The sequence below is a fragment of the Pundamilia nyererei genome, unplaced genomic scaffold, assembly GCF_000239375.1.
Source record: "Pundamilia nyererei isolate P.nyererei 1_Seehausen unplaced genomic scaffold, PunNye1.0 scaffold00116, whole genome shotgun sequence".
Taxonomy (NCBI): Eukaryota; Metazoa; Chordata; class Actinopteri; order Cichliformes; family Cichlidae; genus Pundamilia; species Pundamilia nyererei.
The window spans coordinates 1,994,791-2,006,867 of NW_005187517.1; positions in this window are offsets into that span (position 1 = coordinate 1,994,791).

Here is a 12,077-nt window from a genome sequence, read left to right on the forward strand (position 1 = left end):
TTCTTTCCCCCAGTCAAGTCTGTCCGGTATTCAGTAAGTGAAAATAAAATAAACAATAAAAGGTGAATCAAATGGACCATTATGGCAAGGCTGGGATGATCAATTTGGTAAAGTAAATCCGTTGGGCATCTTTCTTTGCCTTTAGACAACAATTCTGATGGCAAAAGAGCCAAATGGGACAGGCAAAAAAACAAACAAACAAAAAAAAAAGAGATCTTCTTCCTTCTCGCAACACCACCCCCACAATTTACAGCTTACCTCCACCCTTACCCATCACTTTTTTGCACTTCTTTGATTCTTGCAGAGCCACAGCCTCCTCCCGTAATCCCTTTTTTCATCCTCTATTACCCCATCCGCATTGACCCTTCTGATTTTATTAAGCTGTCTTATACTCACACTCACCTTCCTTTAACCTCTTTGCCTGTTCCTACCTTTTCCCACCCAAATCCTCAACATTGCACTCCCATAAACCTCCTCCAATTAGCCAAGAAACACACACAGTCTAACCCATTTACATAAGTCCCAAGCTGCCAGCCTACATAAATCATCACATCACTTCTGAGTGTTTTTGTTATCTGTTTCAAGTGCAGGACATCAGCTGGATGTTGGATGTTTAACATACTCATCAGAGTAATGTATGATCTGCGAAGAAAAAAATCATTCCTTTGTGTTTTGTTCTTGTTATTCTACATTCCATCCTTTCTGAAGCAGCCATTACAGGAGCTTTAAAGTTTATCTGTGGCTAGCTGTCTTTAAAGAAATGTAACCAATATTTGTGACTTTTTATGCTGGTTTATTAGTGTTTGAAGGATGAAAATGTCATTCAGACAATGAATGTAAGACAGTAACTGTACAACCTGTACTCAGATGAATTCATTCATTTGTTTTCTTGCCATATACTCAGTCTTTACTCCTCATGCATTATTTATTCAAAAGGACACAAGACTATCTTGCATGACCTCTGCAGCCTCCAGGGAGCCCAGGGCATGCTGGGAGCATCCTGTAATCATGGACAGTGTTTCAGCTGATCTTTCTCACTTGGACTGGTGTGTTAACTGGTCCTGTCAACCAGTTGCATGTGCACAGAGCCCCCATGTCTTCTCTGACCATTTCAGCTTAAACAAGTCACCAACATGCCCGTGTTTCTTAAATACTGCACATGCATCTCGGTCACAATTGTTATCATCACGTGTGCAGTGTATGGTGAGTGCTGCTGTGCACAGCCAAGCCTAGTGTCACAAAATCAATTTTTTCCATGCCATGCAGGGAAGGATCAGCACACGTGTGTGTGAGACTGTGCCCTCACAGTCAAGTCATCTCATGATAATAATATTATTCATAAGTGAAAAGAGGAAATCATGCAGCAATCATGTGATAGCAGACGAGATAATGATTTTTTCCAGACCTCAAATGGGAGCAAGCATGTGGTTTGGACTGGTTGTATGAAATTTAAAAAATGAGATAAATGAGTGAAGGATTCATTATAACAGTACGGATGCCAACTCTGTTAGTGAAGTGTGTCTTCCCATGAGGTAAGACAAAATGAAAATGTTTGTGTTTCAAAAAACTGGACGTTAATTAGAGTTTGTGTGTTGTGGGAGGCTGTGGGTAATGGCCACAAAGAAAGTTTTAAAACACATTACATAAAATTATGACGGTGTAGAAACCCTTGTTGCAGCCCTGTCAGATGGTAAAACATGCTCACTTTTTCTTATGGTTTTCTGTCTTTTAGCTTCTCAGCTAGTATCAGTTTTTTTCTCTTGTTTAAACAATTAGCAAATTAGTCACTAGGAACCTCCCAAGACAAGATTCACCTCTATTTCCTCAAGGCTCAGGATGTTTTCGGGGATTGTCTGCTACATCACATGAAGTTGGGGACAGTGCACTAGGATTTGCAAAGTGGGATTTTGCTAGAGATAGCTTGCAGTTGGTCCATGTAATAGGCAAGGTAGCATTAGCTATTATAGTTAGAAAAAAAAAAACTATTCAAGGTCATTTTAATGCATGAAACTGAAGGAAGTTCCTTCAGTAAATTGAAGGCTCTACTAAATGTCTTGCTTCGACTTTGGTCTTGTGATGTTTGGCCAGAAGACCTTCAAACCCAGACTATTGAGCTACCCAATGCAGACACTGCTGTTTAACTTTTTCTTTCTCTTCACTTTTTATTTACTTTTTTTTCTCTTCATAAAGCATTTCTGTTAGTCTCCATGTGTGCTGGGAACCAGTCATTTTTGAGAACAGTCATTAAGGAACTGCTTAGCTAACATTAGCTGCCATTGCTCATTGCTAATGTCATAAGGAAGCCGTAGAAGCATTAAGGCAGGGTGCCTGGATGTTAATATCAGACTGAAATAACTGGAGATAAGTAACTGAATTTCAGGAGCGGGACCACGCCTCCAAACATGCTTCCTCTGGTTCTCATCTATATATGTTCCCCCAGTTCTACTAGCTGTTCCCTCCCTTCCCTTTTCAATTCTTTAACTTCTTCGCTTCTATTTAGTACATGGGGATCTGCCAGGCCTGGGAGCTGCCGCCAGTCCCCTTTGAGGCCTTCCTCAAACCGCAGCTCAATTCATGTCCGAGCCTTTCACCTTTGTTTACTAAAACACTGTCAAACCTAAAATAAGGACGTGGGTCCAGCGAGTGAAACTGAGAGAGTCAAGGAAGAACTTTATGTTCCAGTTATTTCACCAACTGGCAGAATGGTTTATTAGATTTGAGATTTTAAAATTTAGTACAATGAATAGTCAACTTTCACTCCACATGGGAAATATATGCCCATAAACTGAAAAATAAACAGAAAAATGAACTTGCCAGAGAATTGCTGCACGGGTATGCTGTAAACTGGCATCAGCTAATTTTGCATATTAATAATCATGTATGAAATAAATACAAAGGGAAAAAGGAGGGTACAGAGTCAAAATCTAAAATCTATTGTTAACAACAAGAGAATATTATATAGTTATGTGAGCAAAACATGCCTGTTCCAGTATGTCAATACCAGTGCATGATGGATTGCCTGAGGCTCGATGCTTACAACAGCAGCAAATAAACTAGAAATGATAGTGAATGTGTGTGCAAGCCATCTCCAGTACTTTTGCAGCATGACTGATTACGCAGGAGAGAGGCTGTGCTGACGTCAGAGTGTGTTGCACAAGCAACTTTTTTCCCTAGAGCATCCTTCCTCCATTCATGCCCCTTATTCTCTGCAGTGAGGACGCAAACGGCTGGGGATCAGAGTATGTGAATCACTGCTAAAGGCTATCAGGATAGTATGCCATAACCCAGTAAAAAAGGAGCAAGGGAGAGACACATAGTTGTGAATCTGTTGGCTTTGAAAGGCAGTGATGACGCAGATACCCCCTCCCTTACCTCTAGTTCAAGCTGAACGTGCTTGCAATTCATATCCAAGGCTCTGCATGTTTCATAACGTCCTCTGCAGTGGAGGAATAAGACAAGTATAGGAAAGGAGATGGGGAGAAAAATATAAATTCAGAAACTGCTAGAATCACTGGCTCTTTATTTGTATTTTACACAAATACTGTAATTATAAAAATGATCTTCTTGTCACCTATTTAACCTCTGTGCAATGCGTCTTACTCCCAAAGGATATAAATGCAGAAACACTGTAATTTCAGCATATAGATACCAGCTGATATTCCCACTAACACTGGATTCCTCAAAGTGTCTAATAACCTCATTAATAAATCACTACAAGCTGACATTGATGTGTAGCATCAAGGTCACTGAGTTTGTCCCCTGTAGATGAGCCTCCTGCTCAGCAAGCACCCACCCAAACAAGACCGCACCCAACTCTGGAATGATCCCTGCTTTATTGTACCCCTCACCCAGTTCTCAGGCATTCTACGTGGGCAGAGAGAGAGATGCATGGAATCAGGGCGGAGATGGAGGTAAGCTCAGTGGCTGCAAGGCTTTGTATCCTACCTGCAGTGACATCATAGCCCGCAACACAATTCTCTCCCAGTAATAGTGCTGTAACTGACACTTGGCAGATATACTAGACATACAGTGTTTCAGAATTCCCAGGTCTGATTGTACTGAGGAATTCTGTTTTCTTTATTGTTATTTGGATGTTTCCATATGACAGTGACATTTACCCTCAGTGTACTGCAGGTAAATAATAACTTAATAAATAAATATAAAATACAAATCAATAATAATAAAAAAAACAATAAAAATGAAGATATTTATGTTCAGTAATTTATGTTATGTTCACTAATAACAGCATAAATTCAAAACAAGTGGCCCAGTATGGATTCGTTGATATTTTGAGCCATGTCTGTTCCACCGTATGGTAATGCTGAATGAATTGTATCATATCCTGTTAGGTGGTTGCATTTCATTGTACATGACCTCAGTGTAACACTACTCAGCTATTGGCTTGAGCAAAATCTGCATTGTCAGATTTTTGCTTTGGATACTCAATTTAGAAACAAAACAAACCAAACTTCCTGTTTTATTTAAATATTACTTCCCACAGCCTTATTCTTATTCTCAGGTGTAGCTTAGGATGTTGCTGTGCCCAATTAATCACTTGTACCCTCACTCACCCTTTCTAATAGCTAATACAAAGACTGTGTTTATTCTCTGAAATAAGTTGCTAAAGCCAGATTCACTCTGACTATCCACTGGCCCCTGGCAGCTTCCAGTTAGGGGGAAAGGGAAGGGAAAATTGTGCATTCTATGGTTGGCTGACATGTGGTTGTCAACTAAATGGAAGCCTTTTCCTTTTGCCTTCACCACCTCTGTCTTTGCTGTACACCTCACTTCCTCCCTCTGGCTGACTTTCTTCATTTTCCTAACTATTCCACTTTTTCTTTGTCACTCTTGTCCGTTGGATAGTTTTCTGTACTAACTCATTCCACCACTAAGTCTCCTTGTCTTCTTTCCTTTGTCCCAAGGATGCACCAAATGCTTGGCAGTTCCTGTCAACAGTCATCTGGTAAGTCTTCTCTGCCATCCACAGTCTGTCTCAACTCCTCCCTCAAGTCTGTGCAAAATCCAGGCATTTCCATCTTTTCCTCTTCATTGCCTCTTCACCTCTTTTTCCTTCACCTACATGTCCATTGGGGTTGATTCAGCTCACCACTCTCATCCCACTCTCATCTCTACTACTTCATCCAACTTGCTCCAGAATTCCTCTGTCTCTTCTCTTTTAGTTGGCTTCTTAATGCCGCTAGAGTTTTGTGGTGACACAGACCATTAGTAAATCTGGCACAACATGCCTTAGTAAGGCATTGGACTACCATCATATACCCACAGAAATGCTTAAGTGCATCATGGCATTCATTCTCTGTCTCTGAAGTGTTACTGGAAATCACTTCCAAGTTTGAAATGTTTCATCACATAATAACGGTGATCACTTGGAAGAACTTTATTTTGATTTCCAGTTATACTTCCTTTTAAGGGGACAAGTGGACTGATGACGTCCCTTTCCCACACACTATCAGAGGGCTAAAGGTTGTTGTTTTGCCTTTAACTTATCACCCATCTTATTGCATATGTCATCATGAAAATAATAACTTATTCAATTAGAGATTACTTTAATTATATTTTTCCCATTATGTTAGTTTCCAATAGTAGTAGAAGTAAGTAGGCAAAAGAAAGGCACATGCTGGAAACAGCAGCCCCGTGGGTCACCGGTTTGACCTCTGAACTTTAACCCTTGGTCCTGAGCTGCCTGTGGCCATGCTCATCTCTCCTCATGGGGCACTTAAGTAATTTTCTTAATTTGGTTCTAAGGGAGATAATAAGGATTTAATCATGGGTCAGCCTCTCCCCCGTGGACAGTTCCTTACACATGTGTTCGTGCTGACACACATATACATTGACAGGTCCTGGTCTCAGAAGACCGTGTGAATAGAGGCACAAGACCACCAGGTCTGGAATTCACTGATTGTCTGCAGATTTCCCCAGAGAGTTCATGGATCAGGAATGTCTTCAGTGTTTCTATTTTTAACAGAGATAATACCTAAACAGAAATGTAATTGTTGCTTCTGTGTCAGTCCTTAAAAGGACACAATTCCTTTCATGTGTGTGGACATGAGATGTAGTGTTTTCTTGGTGGGAATTTTCTGTAGCTTGGTAATTTCTGTTTGGAATAAACACAACTGAGTGGATGTGGATAAAAAAAAAGTGAGATGCCAGCAACGATTTAAAGTCCTACCCATCTGATTTCGCACATCTTGCGGGGCTTATCCCGATTTTGCTGAGATTAATACATTGCAGCAATGATTTATGACCACCAAACACTAAAAAACAACAAGAATACCAAAAAAGTCACAACAAAATTCAGTCCGAAGGGGTCAAACGGGACAGAATGTATTTACTTCCAGTCTTCATCAGTTCAGTCTCACTGAACCTTGACCTACAAAATAATAAGACCCACCCACCTTCCAGCCTGTTTGAGATACAGGGTAGAGTTGACCTCTATTTCAGACAACCATGATAGTTTATAGCCTTTCATGCTAAACTACTACAAAAGACATTATGGGGAATGTTGCGTGGCTGGCTGTCAAAGCCATGAGAGGGCAGAGGGGAACATAAATAAAGTGACTCAGTTGTTGTGCTCATTCTGTTATTGCTTTTGAGTCTAGACATGTTTTCTCTTGTGTGTGTGTGTGTGTGTGTGTGTGTTCCCCAAACAGGGGACTGTTGTGCACAAACATACCTGGGAGTGACGACAAAGAATGCATATGTGTTCTTAATAACACATTTATTTGAAAACTGGATTTAGTCCAAAGGCCACTTTAACCCTCTGGGGTCCAGGGTATAATTGGTCGTTTTTGACTACTTTTGATTTTACCGCTATATTTCACCTTTAAAAGATGTTTTTCTTGCCTTGTTTGGTATCATTATTTTCAGCACAACCTCAAATTTCTGGAATTTGAGTTATTTTTTTTCATTTTGGCATACTATATTAGCACAGTTGATCTAAATTCAGACAAAAAATTCAAAATCCGAGTAGAAAAAAGTTATATTTTTTACTGTAAAACCCACAAACATGTTTAACGAATCATTTTCATAACTTGAAATGCAAATAGAAATTATACATTTCTAAAAATTATGCACAAGTTTTGCAAACAACAAAGTTATATGGTACTATTTACCTAAAAATGCAACCAAGGCCTCAGGTGTTTTTTATATAACCATTTAAATCTATTTACAGAACAATCAGGTGTGCTGCATCAAATAAGAAGGCGCACAAATTATTTGTGCCAGTCCAAAAAATCTAGTTTGTGTTCAGTATAAGACAGAGGAGAATACCAAAGGCGTAAACCCTGCAGGTCTGACAACAGGTGTATCAGTCCAGTTTTCAATGTGGGAACAGCGTTTACACTGGAATCTGCCTTTGATGGCTTTTTTAGAGCAAATATGAAATTCAGCAGTATAACTGACACACAATACAAAACAATAACTACACAACACACTAACTACAGCCTCCAAACACGCTAAACGTCACTAATGTCTCACATATAAAAACTCGCTCTCTCTCTCTCTGTCTTTCGCTCGCCCGCTTTCCGTTGCGGGTGTCACTCCTATAAACTTCCCCTTCTCCCTAAACAACCAAATGCCACATGTTGCCTTATCATTTTTTTGATTGGCTGACATGGTAAACTCTAACACCAATAGGGAAGGGGTGTTTTTTGTTATTCTTTTTTCACTCGCAAACGGAGAGTGTGTGCTAGCGCTGTCTGTAGAAAACACAGTTTTTACCGTTCTTCCCGCTGTAAACACCACTGTTTTGTTCAGAAAAAAACATCGTGTGTATTTTTTATCATACCTCTGGTTTTACGTGGCCCATCGACACAATTCAAAAACTGGTATATAGTTTTTGAATTGTGCCAAAACAATTTGTGTTTCAGTTTTAGTCAAATTGTCAGATTTCCTGTTCTTGTAGTTAGCACCAAGTAGCAGATATATGTAGCAGTACATAGCACCCACACAGCTTGCTAGCCAACCTAACTAGATTACTTACCATGCCAATTGTTTTTCTTGATATGGTCACTTCTGACACCAAAACCAATCATGCTGGTGTCCATACTGCTAATATTGTGACATTAAAATGTAGATTCTAAAACCAATGGATGGCACTTGCCATCATTTACATACAGTCTATGTCTCTGTCTATGTTCCAATGGCTGCTCATGCAGGGTTTTCACCATCATAGGTAGTTTTGGCTTTGAAGTGGGAGGATTCTGTTAAAACAACACGAAAATAGATGCAGTATCTAATGTCACTAATGCAATGCCTTTGAAATCCTCTTCAGCATACAATGTGTGCAGGAAGTGTTATCTGAAACCACATTACTGCTCAGTTAAGGCAGCTATCAGCATATCTTTACACTTCACACAGTTGCTTCTGTTTTCCTTTATATCCCCTCATTATTTTGCTAATTCTTTCTTATGCAAACTCAGTAAAAGATCTTAGAAATACACACATAATCATGTATTCCCACGACATATTTAACATGCAAAGATTTGGATTTACATAAGTGTTGACGCATACATACACTGACACCTTTCACTGCGGGCAAGCACCACCCCCTGCTTGGCTTTCCCCATCATTCTCTCCCCTTCTCTAGCTGCAATCTGATTGGCTGTTGCATGGGTGAGGCTCACTGCAGAGGCAGAAACCAAGGGGAGGGGGGCTTCCCCCGCTTAGCACGACTCATACACACAAAACCCACCACCTACACACGCGCACTCATACACACATACAGGGAATCCCTGCTTTTCTCATTTGAGCACACGTCCCGTTTTTGGTTACAGAGTGCTGGTAAATTATTCACGTCAAGCGCAGGTTTTAAAGTGCTGCCCAGCAGATAGGATGAGGTGGTTTGGGGTATCTCTGCACTCCATGTGGTTTTTGAGAGCTTCACCTCATTTTACCTTTGCCAATAGGAGACTGGGATTTGTTACCTATCAAAAGTGAGATTCCCACCACTGTGTTATTAATAGGGATGTCTCAGGTTTTGGGCTGATGGTAACACTTAGTTATGCCTTCACAGGGTAAGAGGATCCACAGTGCGGTACAGCTGTCGAGTGCATACGTTTTATGTCACATTTTACTACTGATGTATGTGCATGTCTGTGTTTTTGTGTGATGGCACGAGGGAGCCCCCAGCGGATCGAGAGAGGCTCATCCTGTAGTGTTTCTGATTCATCTGTTTTTGGGTGTGTACCTGTTACTTTGTTCAGTGTGTGTGCGTTACGGGGAATATACAATGCTGATTTCATTTTCTTTTTTGCGTATTTGTGAAACTTAAATGTTTCAGATCATCAAATGAATCTGACAAAATACTAACAGCATATCATAAAAAGATTTAAAAACTGCATTTTGTAGTCACTCAGATTATATTTGCCTAATATTCTGAAACATGTAAGTGTGACGAATATGCAAAACCATAAGAAATCAGAAAGGGGGTAGCACTGTACTCATAGGGGTTTCATTTATATATTGTGAGCGGTGAAAGAATGAAAGTCTTGGGCACTCTGATCAAATAACGTAGCTCAAGGTCACTGAGGTTTCTGTCACAGTGGCATTGTATTAGAAAGACACAGAGGACAAAACACACATGATGAGATGATCTCCTTTACTATTTTGGAAATATCTGGAGCTGGAGCCAATGACATCCCCATGTAAATCATGTGACACCACATGCAAAATCCCATGCAGTAAGCTAATAACTGTTCATCATATTTTTTTTAATACTCTGATTTATTTTGGCCTTGCTAGCAAAGTACTAAAGTGAATATGTGAAATTTGCTGTTCCTGCACTTGAAGGCCAGGGATGGGGCAGAGTTACTAATAATAACTGAGCTGTAATATGAATAGAGACATCCTTATACGGAGAAGAGCCACAGAGGTAGGGAGCTGTTGCGTTATCTCATGCCCAACGGTCACGGATGACATCAGTGTCAAGCTGACCCTCCACTAAAAAGGCCTGGACTCTTTCCCTCACTCTGTTTGTACATATAGCCACCCCTCTGCACGCATGCTATGTATGCTGCTCTACGTCACTTCCAAAAGGTCTGACTGTCAGCAGCTCTGGGAGAGTCACAAGACAGGCTGGGTGCCTGGGTAGGATCAGTGTGGCTCAGCTAGCTCTGTGTGGCACCATAAAGAGCCCACAGCATGACTTTACCGCAAATGTTACTGTAGGAATGCAAGGAATGATGGAGAGCAGTGTGAGTGACTCGTGGATCCTGTCAGCTCTGATAAGATCATATGAGACACGCTGGCTCCGAGTTTCTTGTTTTAAGTCTGATGATAACAATTATATGTGTGTTCTTATCAGCTGACAGTGACCAGGTCATTAATTAGATATGCACAACGATCAGCCGATAACTTTGCTGCTATTTTAGGGAGAAAGTTTGTTCTATAATGTAGCTGGTCACAGTTACATTTTAGTGGGTTGACAGACCTCAAATATATATAATGAGTTTTTTTAAAACAGACACAGGATAAAGCAGGCAATGTTACAAAAATCTAATTCAGAAAACAAAAATAATGATCAGTGCATTCTAGGCACAAGTGCCTTGATGTATTGATAATCTGGTCGATAACAGCTGTGACATGCAGTTCGGCTCTTGCATAAAACTGTTAACATGACTTGGCATTCACACTAGCAGCTGACAGCTGGTCAGGCTCTATATTTAGGTACGTTAAGCTAGATTTTAAAGACAGTATGCTCACATCAACGGGGTTAACATGATAACTTTTTAGCTGTTAGGTTTTATTTTAACATTTGCTAATTAATTTTATACACAAAGCTGTCTAACTGATATTTCCTTAACTTTACTGTAAAACACCAAAGCACCATCCATCCCTCCATTTTCTTCCATTTATCAAGGAGCAGGTCTGGAGAGCAACAACCTAAGAAGAGGAGCTAGACCTATTTATCTTCTACCACTTCTTCCAGCTTAACCAGAGGCATACCAAGGCTAGCAGAGAGACACAATCCCTCTTGGTAGTATATTTTTGGTAGTTTTTTAGATGTTGAAGTTGGCACTGAATGATCAAAGACTTGCTGAACAGAGGGAGGGAGGGTTTCTGTTTATGTGTTATGTTGTTGTGACTAACATATGTGCATGCCAAGTGTGGCATGCATGTAAAAGATATATCAATTATGCAAGTTTGCTTTGTATACACTTGAGATTGCTCATTGTGGTTCACTGCTTTTGGGACTATAATAGAGCATTTTGCATACAATAGCATTTTAAAGAGGTTTTTCTTACCCCATTATACTGAACCTACATAACAAACTTAGAAAGGAAAGAGCATTAGTCTTCTGAGGAAGTATGTGACTGATATACATTTTGATTAAAAGACAATGCAACCGAATTTTTGGTAGGAAGCACAGTCAAAATGCTATTTAGTTTGATGTAAAGTATCGAAAGAGGAACAAAGGATCCTGGCATTCATTTATCAAATGGTAGGAACATTTTTTTGAGACTGAGTAACCATGCAGGTCATAAAATAACAGTTTAGAATAATACTGTTATTTTCATTTGTGTCGTCTGTTAAACATATTAGTTGCATTATTGGCGAGGGTGGAGGCTGTGTACATGAAAGCACATTTACCTGTTCAGTGTTACCATGACTACCTGGCTGTTTCATCAATCCCTCACTTGGAAAATTATCTGTTTGTTTTTATTCACGTCAACAGGCCATCGTGTGTTTTTGTATGTATGCAAACTCAATCAACAAGAACAAACAAATTTGAAGCAAATTACCAATAAACATCAAATGAATGCATGGCTGATTTGTCCTGGAATGGCAAATGCCACTGCGGGGTTATTTAGATCGCCGAGTATCCTTTGCATTGAGTTATTTGTGTTTAGTATCCAGTTTGAGTCAAACCTCATCATGTCTTCATTTGCATGATCAACTGTCTTTCCACTTCAGCACTGACGTTTTCAATTTATGTCTTCCCCTCCATCTACTGTCCCAAATCTCCTTGATCATCCATATTCCTCTTTCTTTCTTCTGTTGTTTTTAATATCAAGCTGGAAATCAACAACCCAACTAAAACCATGTTACAACATCAAAAT